General features: G+C 43.1%; 1 protein-coding gene across 1 annotated transcript in view; it reads left to right on the forward strand.

Annotated features, from left to right (window-relative positions):
* pxdc1b (PX domain containing 1b) overlaps positions 1 to 14,504 on the forward strand; it is a 31,478-nt gene that overhangs the window by 13,290 nt on the left and 3,684 nt on the right. The window lies entirely within an intron of this gene.

The following is a 14,504-nucleotide window of genomic DNA, read 5'->3' on the forward strand; positions in this document are numbered from 1 at the left end:
AGAGGACGCATGAAAGAACCCGGATGTGTTCTTGATACCGAGGATGCATCGAATGCAAGCCGTTTCTCAATATGCGTTCTTGTCTGTACTTGTGTTCTTGTGAAACGTCATCAGTCGCTGCCCTAGTACTGTGCCAATTCAAAGTTCACATCTAGCCAAGTCCAGTTCGAATCCCCGGATGTGTTCTTGATCCGCCCCTTTTACCGAGGATGCATCAAGAGGTGACTTGTGCGGACTTGACAAGCCAGGTATCCCAGAATGCATCTCATACCACCAACCAGCAAGCGTCAATAGCAGAGGAGGAACCCCGCGTAATTTAAAAATACTGCTATAAATGTGTCACGAAATGTAGTTTTAAGAGTATTTCAGGCGAGAATGTAGTTGTTTAAAGCTCAAATCTTTGGTTTATTTATAAAGATAGCGCCTATTTGAAAATTTGATCTGACGTTTTCGGAGTTGTGAGAACCAGGAAATCGGACGCTCGGCGCTCGTACCCCGCCGAGAACAGCCTTTCCTCGGCTTCTGCTGCTGACTTGCCGCTGGCTTGGATGTCTCTAGTCTAGTGGTATAACCTTTTACAGTCTGGGTATAACATGAGATTTAAATCATCTTGTGTATATCCAACAGGCTATTTATTTTATTTGTCTCATTAATGTATTATTTGTTCCCTGGCAAAACGTTTTAGCTGAGGGCAAAGTGAAGTTATAGCTTTATTTAACGTTAGTCTATTTAACTATGTAGCCTAGAGAGCTGATCTTATGTTTGACTGAATCGTTGGCTTTATTATTGTATAGCTTCTTATACCTTTTAGGCTACTTATACTTTTAGAATGGCTATTATTGATCATTAAAACTGACATTTAGCAAAAAAGGTTATGTCATTTTATTTTATATATTTAAAACATATAAAATATTTTATTATAATAGCCTACATGTTGCCTACATTATCTTCACTGTATATACATATATGACACAACCCTGTCTCTTTTTGCTAAATGTTCGTTTTAATGATCATTGATCAATATTATAATGTTTTTTATTCATCATATTTTTAAAATGAAAACAAAAAGAGTCAGGGTTGTGCTTTATATTTCGTGTTGTTGTAAATATGCAGTGAAGATAATCAATTGCGTTGCCTGAACCTCATTTGTGTGGCCATTATGTTAAAGATCTTTTCTAAATGAAAATGAAAAGAGGCAAAATGGTGGTTTATAACATATTTTGTTTTATTTGTAGCCTATAAAGAGATAACCGGAGTAGCCAGAGCAAGCTGAGTGACGCTATCAAGTACGCCGCTGTTCCATTTGCAGAATTATCGGACTTGTGTCCTCCCGTCCTCGGGAGTTCGTTCTCCTGAGTCGAACTTGTCAGTCCGAACTTCTCAGAGTCTCAGCCTCAGACGTCACGCTCACGGAACGTTGGCTAAACGTCTGATGCATATGGTACACTTAACTGGAAACACTTCAGGAATGTCGAAGTCGTCATCTGATTGGTTGAATTTTATCGGATTTCCGGGGGGCGCGAGTGTCGCGTTTATTTCCGGTCAGCCGGGAAACAAAGCGCAGACGTGTGATTGCGGAAGAAAAACTGTTGTGTTTACATGAGTGACAATGAGCATTTATCAAGATCAGCTAAATGTAGGATTCTCAAAAGTATACGTGCACGAACAGATCAATGACTTACTGCTTGTTTTCTTCTCCTTCTTTGATTTTCTATGCTGACTGACTTGTTGCACGCCGGTCTGTTGTTGTGGGGACATTTCCACGCCCCGAAACGTGACGCTGAACGAAACGAACTGTAATTGGTTGTTTGACATGTCGGTCAAACGGCCTTATGGGCAGGCCTTGGCCAAAGAAAGCTGCTATGAATTCCAGACCTTCAGCCGTCAGTCTGAAGGTCTGGCTACGCGAGACTAGTCCGAACTACCAAGGACTCAAGTCCGAACTTTGCGTACTTGGTATTGAGAAACGGATGCAGACTTGAGCTAGTACTCGCCTGGTGTCCCAGAAGTCATTGCGGCCGGTTCCGAGTTCGTTCTTCCAAGGAAGCTTGGCAAGACCGGTCTCCACGAGAACACAAGTCCGCTCTCTGCGTTCTTGGAATTGAGAAACAGCCGATATCTATGAGTGCAAGTAGTAGAGGGAAGTTCGGATCATTTTACTGGCTCGAATCTTTGAGTCTCGTTCAGCAAAATGAACGAATCTTTTTTCGAGTCATTTCGTTCATTTCAGCATAATATAAATAAAATGGCATGTTAAATATCCCAGCACATCTAGTACTTACGAAAATGTTGATTACATTTGTAAAAGGAATAAAAATAAACTATAGGGTAATGCAGCCAAAGCCAAATTATAAGAAACCGAAATGTTTTATTAATTGATTAGTTGTTGGGTCTTAAGTTCAGGCTATGGCAGTCTGACTCTGTTAGTTCACCTCACCTCCTGATCAGAGATGTTCTTTCCTTTGCAACTTCATATTTGTCACGTTTGTTCTCCTCCTCTCGTGTCTCGAGGCGTTTGTCGACTCGTCAGTGTCTGACTCTGATCTGTCTGCTGGGCCGTGCCGTGTGTGATACAGCAGGGCCGGAAACAGAAACGATTAGTTCTTTCGAGTCTCGAGTTCGGGTTCGAGTCTTTCGTTCTTCCTGTCAGTCCCATAGAGGCTATGCTGTCAGTACCGGAAAGAGAAATTAGTTCATCTCTCGAGTCTTCGGGTTCGAGTCGTTCGTTCTTGGTATCTCGCATCAAATACAACATTAGATTCGTATTATTGACTGCGTCTGAATGTATATTTTTTTTATATTTTAAATTACAAAATATGTGCAATAAACATTATCTGAAAATAAAAGTTCCATCTTATTGCCCCTGTCTGTCTCTTCTAAATGTTTCTTGTGCATCTGTGGTGTTTTATTATTATTATGATTATTGTTGTTGTTATTATTATTTAAATTTTTATAATAATAACACACATTGTTTATATATATATATATATATAGGCTATAGGCCTATAAGCTATGTTACAAAGGTGTAGGTTTCAAACTTTAGGTGACTAAAAAAATCACTAAAATAACACTAAAATACATAGTGAATGACTCAAAATAGGCATGAATCCAAAATACATAACACTTCATTTCAATTTTTTAAACTGATTTTTATTCATTAATAACACAAGGACAAAAAAAATCAAAACAACTCAATAGAGAAAAATAAATTACAGTTTATTCAAAATTAGTAATAGTCTAATTGACTTGAATTTGTTAAGTTAGACTTGAATAATCAAAATATTTCCCATATTTGTATGTCTATGATATTAACTGAAAATTATAATCCACTCTAAACAAGTCTCATCAAAGTGGTTTCCCCTATCATACGGATAAAGCTTTGCATTAACCAACTCTTAAATGACTGAAACTGAAAATAATCTTCATGACAGAAATTCACAAATATAGCCTATACATTTGAGACCAGAAACGCAATCACGTAACTGTAAAAGTAAAAATAAAATTAAAAAAATAACTACGCGCTTGTTTGTAAAAAGGTTGTGAATTAGTATTTAATACGGTGACTGACAAGTCACGTGACAAAAGAACGAAGGACTTAAACCCGAAGACTCGAGAGATGAACTAATCATTTCTCTTTCCGGTACTGACAGCATAGCCTCTATGGGACAGACAGGAAGAACGAAAGACTCGGACCCGGTCGAACCCGAATTCGAGACTCGAAAGATGAACTAATCATTTCTCTTTCTTTCCGGTACTGACAGCATAGCCTCTATGGGAGTGACAGGAAGAACGAAAGACTCGGACCCGGTCGAACCCGAACTCGAGACTCGAAAGATGAACTTATCATTTCTCTTTCTGGTACTGACAGCATAGCCTCTATGGGAGTGACAGAAAGAACGAAAGACTCAGACCCGAACTCGAACTCGAGAGTCGAAAGATGAACTAATCGTTTCTGTTTCCGGCCCAGCAGACAGATCAGAGTCAGACACAGACAAGTCACTAACGAGTCACTCACCTATATGTTGTGTAATGCGCATGCGTGGTCAACACAAAATGAACGAATCACTCTCTGAGACAACTCGGTAGTCCCGAGTCATATTAAAGATTCGTTCAAAATGAACGAATCGTTCATAAACCACACATCATTTCTTAGTTAACAGACGTGTGTCTGTGGAGGGAAAAGTCCGCTTTGCGCGGGTGCAAAATAGGAATGATACATGCGTCGATGTACAAAGTCAATTGCGCTGGGTGCAAGATAGGGCCCAGAACATGAATGTCGGAATTCCGACACAAAACCGAAACCAAACTATACCGGGATCTGAACACCATGCCACGCACAGCTCACATGGACAGAAGAGTGCACGGCTCAAGCTAGGGTGACCAGATGGGATTGGCTGAAATTCGACTACATAGCCTATAATGATCAATGAATTTCAAACCTGAACCAAACATATTTTTATTCAAAGATCAACAGTCTGTCATTAGTCTTTAGTCTGCCACAAAAAACAACAACATTAAAATCATGAACTCAAATGTCATTGTAAAAAAAACAAGAAAAACAATGACTGTTGTAACAGTGCGTAAATCAGACCTTTCAGGCTATAGCCTAATGCTAATAAGCCTTATGCCAAAATTATTATTACAACTAAATTGTCAGTCATTAAATAAGAAAACTAAATAATTGTGTAGATGATTTGTTTTGTGTAACCCGACATCAGACATTAGGCCGAAGTATTTTTTTGCACACAGTGCCACGACCAATCAATCACTCCTTTACGACTGGCTGCCTGCACATTCATTGTTTTTGCAGCTGCTGCAACTTGCGTTCGCTTATCAATGCATATAAATCCGCGCCTACGGTATCTTTGTAGAACTTAAAAAGAAAAAAGAAAAAAGATGCTGCAGCCAATGAGCAGCCGGCGGGGGCTGGCTGCAGGACGACTCAACCTCCACGGACAGTTTTTAATGTTTTATCAGACAATAACTACTCAGGATTTCGCTTTAGTGTAATTTTCAGGACAATTAAGGCCAGATTTGGGATTCGGGACAACAGCTTAGATTTCGGGTCTGTCCCGAATTTTTCGGGACGTCTGGTCACCCTAGTTCAAGCACACTCGAAACCGCGCGCTCACACAAGACAAGACAATACAGTAGCATCAGGGCTACCACAAAACCAAAAATAAACTAGACATAATTATTATGTAATATTAAAATAGTATTGTTTATAATTATTATATTATTATAGCTAATGCAACCAACTAACCTAGTCAAGTCAAGTCAAGTTTATTTATATAGCGCTTTTCACAACATAGGTTGTATCAAAGCAGCTTCACAGTAATAAATTAAAACAATACATCAATGTTTGTTTCTAGTGGAACGTCCACGTTTGGTAAATATCCACAAATATCCCCAACTGAGCAAGTCAAAGGCAACAATGGCAAGGAACCGAAAAACTCCATCAGGTGACATCAGGTTATATGAATGCCTGGCTGAAGAGATGCGTCTTTAATCTAGTTTTAAACTGGGAGAGCGAGTCTGAGCAACGAACAGTATCAGGAAGGCTATTCCAGAGTTTTGGAGCTAAATGTGAAAATGCTCTCCCTCCTTTGGTGGATCTGGATATCCTAGGTATGAACAAAAGCCTCGAATTTAGTGACCTTAAAGAGCGCGATGGATTATAGGTCGATAGAAGATCGGTTAAATAGACTGGAGCTAAGCCGTTTAGGGCTTTATAAGTCAGTAGCAATACCTTGTAATTAATATGGAACTTTATAGGTAACCAATGTAGTGATGATAAAATTGGTGTTATATGATCATATTTTCTTGATCTAGTTAGAACTCTGGCCGCGGCATTTTGGACTAACTGTATCTTGTTTATTGAGGTTGCAGGACAACCGGCTAATAAAGCATTACAGTAATCTAGTCTCGATGTCATGAATGCATGAACTAACTTTTCTGCATCAGAAACAGATAGCATATTACGTAGCTTAGCAATGTTTCTAAGGTGGAAAAAGGCTGTTCTTGTAACATATGAAATATGATTTTCAAAAGACAGGTTGCAGTCTAATATAACACCCAGGTCTTTTACTGTAGAGGATGAAGTAACAGGACATCCTACTATGTTAAAGTTGTATCGTGAGAGGTTTTGTGGGTGGTTTTTTGAACCGATGATCAGTACCTCTGTCTTGTCTGGATTTAATAAAAGAAAATTGCGCGTCATCCAATCTTTTATATCTTTAACACACTCTGTCAATTTGGATAATTTAGCGTTTTCATCTGGCCGTGATGAAATATAGATTTGAGTGTCATCAGCATAACAATGGAAACTAATTCCATGTTTCCTTATAATATTTCCAAGTGGCAGCATATATATTGAGAATAACAGAGGGCCTAACACAGATCCCTGCGGCACTCCATAGTTTACTGGAGTTATGATCGATTTTTCTCCATTTAAATAAACAAAATGGTAGCGGTCAGATAAATACGATCTAAACCAGCTTAATGCTTGTCCTTGAACACCATGTAATATTGTAGTCGATCTAAGAGTATTGTATGATCTATAGTATCGAACGCAGCACTAAGATCAAGTAAAACTAATATTGAGATACAGCTTTGGTCAGAAGCTAAAAGTAAATCATTTGTGATTTTAACGAGTGCAGTTTCAGTGCTATGGTGCGGCCTAAATCCAGACTGAAACTTTTCATAGGTGTCATTTTCTTGCAAGAAAGAGCCTAGTTGAGCGGACACACCTTTTTCTAGTATTTTAGACATAAAAGGTAGATTTGAAATGGGTCTATAATTTGCTAGATTATGTGGATCTAATTGTGGTTTCTTAATGAGAGGTTTTATAACTGCCAGTTTAAATGTTCTTGGAACATAACCTAAAGATAAAGACGAGTTAATAATATTGAGGAGAGGCTCTTCCACTATAGGTAACACTTCTTTCAATAGTTTAGTTGGTATAGGATCTAGTAAACATGTTGTTGTTTTAGATGAAGTGATAAGTTTATTTAACTCTTTTTGTTCTATAGTTGTAAAGCACTGTAATTGTTCTTGCGGGGTGATAATTGAGGCTGAATTATAAGGCGCGATTGAGGATTGAACGTTTACAATTGTGGTTCTGATGTTTTCTATTTTCTCAGTGAAGAACGTCATGAAATCATTACTACTAAACTGTAACGGAATATTTTGTTCAGGAGACATCCGTTTATTTGTTAGTCTAGCCACGGTGTTAAATAAGAACCTAGAATTGTTTTGGTTGTTTTCTATTAGTTTGCGGAGATGCTCAGCCCTGGCCTCTTTTAGGGCCTTTTTATAACGTGACATACTGTCTTTCCATGCGATTCTAAAGACCTCTAAGTTAGTTTTTTATTTCATTTACGCTCTAAAATACGGGTTTCTCTCTTTAGAACATGCGTAGTATTGTTGTACCATGGTGCTTTACCTTTCTCTCTGACCTTTTTTAATCTAATGGGTGCAACAATATCCAATGTTCCAGAGAGAATGGTGCTCATAGTGCTAGTTAATTCCTCAAGTTCATCTGTTTGTTTGGGTTCACTGAGCAGCTGAGACAGATCAGATAAGCTATTTGAAAAATTATCTATGGTGGATGGAAGGATTGTTCTGCCTAATCGATAACGCAGCGCAGCATGATATATTACAGGAGTACGTAATATGCAAGTTACCATGTAATGGTCAGTGACATCGTCACTTTGTGGAATGATATCTATATCGGTTGGATCGGTTCCATGTGATATAATTAAATCGAGTGTATGATTAAAACGATGAGTTGGTCCGGTAACAATTTGCTTGACCCCAAAGGAGTTTAATAAATCTGTAAACGCAGCCCCTAGCGCATCATTTGAATTATCTACGTGGATATTAAAGTCTCCAACAATTAATGCTTTATCGAAATTAACTAATAGGTCTGAGAGAAAATCTGCAAACTCTTTTAGGAAATCAGCGTAAGGCCCAGGCGGTCTATATACGGTAGCCAAGGCTAGAGATAATAGGGATGTTTTTCGAACATCTAAGAGCGTAACATTTAGTACAAGTACTTCAAATGAAATAAACTTATAGCCCGTTTTCTGAGTAACATTGAGAATATCTCTATAGATTGTTGCAACACCGCCGCCACGACCAATCAGACGGGGCTCGTGCTTATAGGAGTATCCTGATGGAGTAGACTCATTTAGACCGAAATAATCATTTGGTTTAAGCCAGGTTTCAGTAAGGCAAAGTACATCGAAGCTATTATCTGTGACTATTTCATTTACAATCACTGCCTTAGGTGTGAGTGATCTAATGTTTAGAAGACCTAGCTTTAGAAATTGTTTTTGATTACTAATAGCAACATTTTCTGGTTTAATAACAATTAGATTTTTTCTAGATCCTGCATTAGATTTATTATTTGATCTCACTAAACGAGGAATAGACACATTTTCTATGCAATGTTCAACACTATTTATATCAGTTAAATTGGTGCAGCAGAGACTATGATTTGGACTTTTGGTTACCTACCGGTCAAAAGTTTGGAAATATTACTATTTTTAATGTTTTTGAAAGAAATCTCTCATGCTCACAATGTCTGCATTTATTTTATCAAAAATACTGAAAAAAACATCTCAGGTTATGACTGAAACCCTGGTTTGCTGAAGAGGGAATGAGATACTGCATCGAGACACCGTGGGAACGCTCCTGCGTGATTGCTTCATTAAGCATGTGTGAAATCAGCACAATGGCGTGACAGATCTTCATAGGCGGGTGACGTCACGATCAGGAAACTAAAAAGCATTCCCGGAACAAAGAGAGCTAGCTTTTGATAGGCTGAAGCAAGTCAACCACAGGCATGCAGGGAGTATGGCAGGGTGACGCGGCATCTCATTCCCTCTTCAGGGAACCAGGGTTACAGTCGTAACTTGAGACTTTTCCTTTTAAGGGAACTCAAGCTGCGTCGAGACGCTGTGGGAACCTTGTACCCACACCGCCATACTAGCGTGTGAAATCATTGTCAACACTAAGACAAAAAGCACGTTACACGATGACAAAGAGCCCCAAACTTTTTTTCCACATAAACAAGGCACGTAGGCATCGCCGCGTGACCTTGATCATGTGAAACGGGTTTCCCCTCGGGAGAACCCCTTGGTTTTGAGACACCACTGCAGGGGCCTCATGTACAGCAGGACAAAAGGTATCACGTTGGACGCAGCTGCCATGAGACCCAACAGAACTGTTTGACAGTGAGTTACTGGCCTAGCCTTAACCCATTTACGGCTGAGATAATCTAATACTAGAATCGATACTAGCAGGAGACAGACGTGCCTACATCGTTGTCTAATCCCAAACCACGCCTATAAAAGTGGTTCTCTGAGCTGGAAGAAGCAAACTCGTCATGCCGTTGAGCATTAACCGCAACTTCCTCATATGGACGAGAACAAGACATTTTGATGCTGAACCGCCATATGCTCTGATTGAGCTAGAATCAACCAATCGTCGATGTAATTCAACACGCAAAAGCCCTGGAGTCGCAGTGAAGCCACAGTTGCATCCACGCATTTTGTGAAAGTGATGAACCTCCTGTTTTTCTGCTGGCCATTCGATGTTAAGTTTCTGTTGTGAAACAGAGACGGATACAATTGCAAGTAAAATAATGTTTATTGAAGATGGTCAGAGGAACACAGGTCGGGGAAACAAACACTCAGATGGCGAGATGACGCAGGGACTTCAATGGGCAACCCGGTGATGGTGTGCGGTGATCGGCGTGCTCAGGAACCAGGAAACAATAAACAATCCAGACAGCGTGAAACACAACAAAGCGGGTCCACGAAGACAGGAATCCACACGAGGAGACGAGAGCAAAACACGGGAACAGGACACGACACTGGGGAAGCCACAACAATCTGACAACATGAGATGGGAATTACTGCACATATAAAGGGAACGGGAATTAAACACAGCTGGCGACAATAATCAACACAATGAGTAACCACACCCACACACAGACACACACACACATCAGAAATGAGACAGCCGATTCATGAACCGTGACAGTACCCCCTCCCCTAGGAACGCCTCCCCACATGAACGCCTCCTGGCGTTCCCAGACAATCTTACCTGTCGATTGTAATCATCGATAAGGGAGTGATCCAGGATGTCTCTAGCAGGTACCCAACTTCTCTCCTCCGGACCGTAGCCCTCCCAGTCCACCAAGTACTGAAATCTGCGTCCCCTCCGTCTCGAGTCCAGAATACGACGTACCGAATAAGTAAGTTCCCCATCTACGAGTCGCGGCAGGGGGGGGGAACCGGGGCAGGCGGATTAATGTGAGAATAAAACACGGGCTTGACTTTAGACACATGAAAGGCGGGGTGAATTCTCCTGTACGCTGGAGGGAGTTTGAGTCGGACTGTCACCAAACTAATAATCTTGGTGACAGGAAACGGGCCGATAAATTTGGGAGCTAACTTGTTAGAAACGGAACGGAGCGGAATATTTCTGGTAGTAAGCCACACTTTTTGACCCACGACGTATACGGGAGGCTTTGACCGGTGGCGATCGGCCTTGGCCTTCATGCGCCCCCCCGCTTGGAGTAGAGTCTCACGGGCTCTAGTCCAAGTGCGGCGACACCTCTGGACGAAAGCGTGAGCAGAGGGGACCACGACTTCGGATTCCAGACTCTGAAAAATTGGTGGCTGGTAACCTAAACTACACTTAAACGGAGAGAGGCCCGTAGATGACACTGGTAACGAGTTATGGGCGTACTCCACCATAGAAAGTTGTTGGCTCCAGGACGAAGGATTCTTGGCTACCAAACATCGCAACATTCTCTCAAGATCCTGGTTGGCCTGCTCAGACTGACCATTGGTCTGGGGATGATAACCCGAAGACAGACTGACCGTGGCCCCCAATAACTTACAGAACAAAATTTGGACACAAATTGGGAACCCCTGTCAGAGACCACGTCCGTCGGGAGGCCATGTAACCGAAAGACATGATCAATGACCGTGACCGCTGTTTCCTTGGCTGAAGGTAATTTGGACAAGGGGATGAAATGTGCCGCCTTCGAAAACCGGTCCACTACGGTTAAAACAACCGTCATGCCCTTGGAGGGCGGTGACAAAATCTAGCACGATGTGGGACCAGGGTCTCGAAGGGACAGACAGCGGTCGAAGTAACCCATCCGGAGGTCGGTTAGATGTCTTACCAGTGGCACAGACAGAACAAGCCAAAACAAAATCATGAATGTCGCGAGCCATTAACGGCCACCAGAATCGTTGCTTAACTAAATAACTGGTGCGAGTCACTCCTGGATGACAAGCCACGTTGGAGCAATGACCCCACCGAATAACGTCGGACCGTAACCCCTCCGGAACAAACAAACAATTCGGTGGGCAACCGGGCGGAGGCGTTACCCCTTCTAAGGCCGTCTTGACCTTCGACTCGACCTCCCATACGAGTGTGGAGATAACTACTTTCTCAGGTAAAATGCACTCGGGAGTCACCGGGCGTTCGGATGGATCAAAAATACGAGATAAAGAGTCGGGTTTGATGTTTTTGGAACCCGGGTGGTACGAGAGAACAAAGTCAAACGTCCGAAAAAAAGTGCCCACTGAGCCTGCCTGGAGTTGAGTCTTTTAGCAGATCTAATATATTCAAGGTTCTTGTGATCGGTCCAAACGAAAAAGGGTACCTCTGAACCCTCTAACCAATGACGCCACTCTTCCAACGCTAACTTGACTGCCAACAACTCTCTGTTACCAATGTCATAATTACGTTCAGCAGGCGATAGTCGATGAGAAAAAAACGCGCAGGGACGCATCTTGTCGTCTGAGGAAGCGCGTTGTGAAAGCACTGCTCCTACTCCCACCTCTGACGCGTCAACCTCCACCACGAACTGACGTGTGGGATCAGGGGTGACAAGAATGGGAGCCGAAACGAAGCGACTTTTGAGGTTGGCGAACACTGCCTCGGCATCAATTACGAATAAAACGCCGATAAAAATTGGCGAACCCCAGAAACCGCTGTAGGGCCTTACGGGAATCTGGACTTGGCCAATCTACCACAGCCTTAACCTTGTCAGGATCCATGCGCACTCCCTCAGAAGAGATGATGTACCCTAGGAAAGGAAGAGACTGTGCATGAAATGCGCATTTCTCCGCCTTGACAAAAAGCCCATTCTCTAACAGTCTCTGGAGCACTCATCTGACGTGTTGAACGTGTTCCTGGAGAGACGAAGAAAAAATCAATATGTCATCCAGGTAAACATATATGAACTGATCTACCATGTCTCTCAACACGTCATTAACGAGTGCTTGGAAAACCGCTGGGGAGTTGGAAAGCCCGAAAGGCATAACCAAATATTCAAAATGCCCCCTAGGGGTATTAAAAGCGGTTTTCCATTCATCCCCCTTCCTGATGCGAACCAAATGATATGCATTACGTAAGTCCAGTTTCGTGAAAATGGATGCTCCCTGCAACCTCTCGAAAGCTGAAGACATCAACGGCAAAGGATAAGAATTCTTAACCGTGATGTTGTTCAGCTCTCGGTAATCAATACAAGGTCGCAGAGAGCCATCCTTCTTCCTAACGAAAAAGAACCCCGCCCCCGCAGGAGAAGAGGAAGGCTGGATGAACCCAGAGGCTAGAGAATCAGAAATATATTTCTCCATGGCCTCCCTCTCGGGAACAGAAAGAGAGTAAAGTTTGCCCTTAGGTGGCGATTTACCTGGCAGTAGATCTATCGCACAGTCATAGGAACGATGCGGAGGAAGAGAAGCAGCACGAGACTTACTGAACACCTCCTTCAGGTCGAGGTACTCTGCGGGCACGTTAGACAAATCCGCTGCCTCACTCTGAAACACAGAACCAGACACAGACGAACAGGCAGACATCAAACATGACTCATGACAACGGTTACTCTAAGTGGAAATGGAATTATTGTGCCAGTCGATACGGGGGTTGTGTTGAGTGAGCCACGGGTGTCCTAAAACCACTGGTGCTAGTGGTGAGTCCATGAGTAAAAAGGAAATGATTTCAGTGTGATTGCCAGAAGTGATGAGTGTGAGAGGTTCAGTAGCATGGGAGATTCTTGGAAGTTCTTGTCCATTGAGTGCGTTGACGGAAATCTTGTGAGTGAGAGAAGTGATGGGAATCTGGAGTTTGAGTGCAAGTCCAAAGTCCATAAAATTACCCTCTGCTCCCGAATCCAGCAGTGCTTGAGTGCGGTGCGTGGAAGTTGCCCATTTCAGTCTTACCGGGAGGAGGGTTGATGATGGTGATGAGGTCTTCTCGGCGGAGATCCCACCCGATAGTAGCCTCATACTTACCATCGGGCTTGCTCTTTTACCGGACAGGAAAAGAGAAAGTGGCCAGCATTGCCACAGTAAAGACAGAGTCCCTGGGATCTCCGCTTTTCCCTCTCCTCCCGGGAAAGCCGAGCTCTCCCCACCTGCATGGGTTCATGATCTGAAACTGGGCTGACCGTGCTCCCGCCGCTGGCCCGTGGATCCTCAGTGTGGTACTGGAGTCGACTCTGATGTACATGAGAGGTCACACGAATCGATTTAGAGGAGCATCGACCCTCAGCGCAAGCTCCACCAGGCCATCCAGGGTCTTGGGAAGGTCCAGGATGTAAATCTCTTTTTGAACGCGGTCAGCCAACCCATGCAGGAACATGTCCCACTGCGCCTCCTCGTTCCATTGGCACTCTGCAGCCAGGGTGCGGAACTGGATGGAATAGTCCGACACCGAGCCATTTCCTTGGCGTAGATCAGCGAGTAATCTGGCCGCCTCCTTACCAGCTACCACTCGATCGAATACTCTTCTCATCCCCTTGGAGAGTGCCTGGAACGAGGCGCAGCAGGTGTTTTGGTTCTCCCACACCGCCGTTCCCCAGAGAGCCGCCTTCCCCGACAGTAGAGTCAACACGAACGCCACTTTAGACTGTTCAGTGCTGAAGGTTCATTGCTGCAATGCGAAATGCATGGAACATGCTGTGAGAAAAGCTCTACAATACTCAGGATCACCTGAATACTTCTCTGGCGTGGGCAGACGAGGTTCCGGCTGATTCTCTTGTGGAGGCGGGGGGGCTGAACGGGCGGTGTGGGCGGCGCAGTGGGAACACGAAGAAGTTGTAGCTGTTGGGTGAGCTCGGACACCTGCGTCACGAGTGCTTGAACCGCGCGACCTGTGTTAGTGATCTCTTCTCCCTGTTGATCCATTCTTGTGACGCTGTGCGCGAGAAAGTCATTCAAACTGGCCGCATTTGCTGTATCCATGATTGGTCAGATTGTTCTGTTGTGAAACAGAGACGGATACAATTGCAAGTAAAAGAATGTTTATTGAAGATGGTCAGAGGAACACAGGTCGGGGAAACAAACACTCAGATGGCGAGATGACGCAGAGACTTCAATGGGCAACCCGGTGATGGTGTGCGGTGATCAGCGTGCTCAGGAACCAGGAAACAATAAACAATCCAGACAGCGTGAAACACAACGAAGCGGGTC

Source organism: Scardinius erythrophthalmus (genome assembly GCF_964197995.2).
Source record: "Scardinius erythrophthalmus genome assembly, chromosome: 22".
NCBI classification, from domain to species: Eukaryota; Metazoa; Chordata; class Actinopteri; order Cypriniformes; family Leuciscidae; genus Scardinius; species Scardinius erythrophthalmus.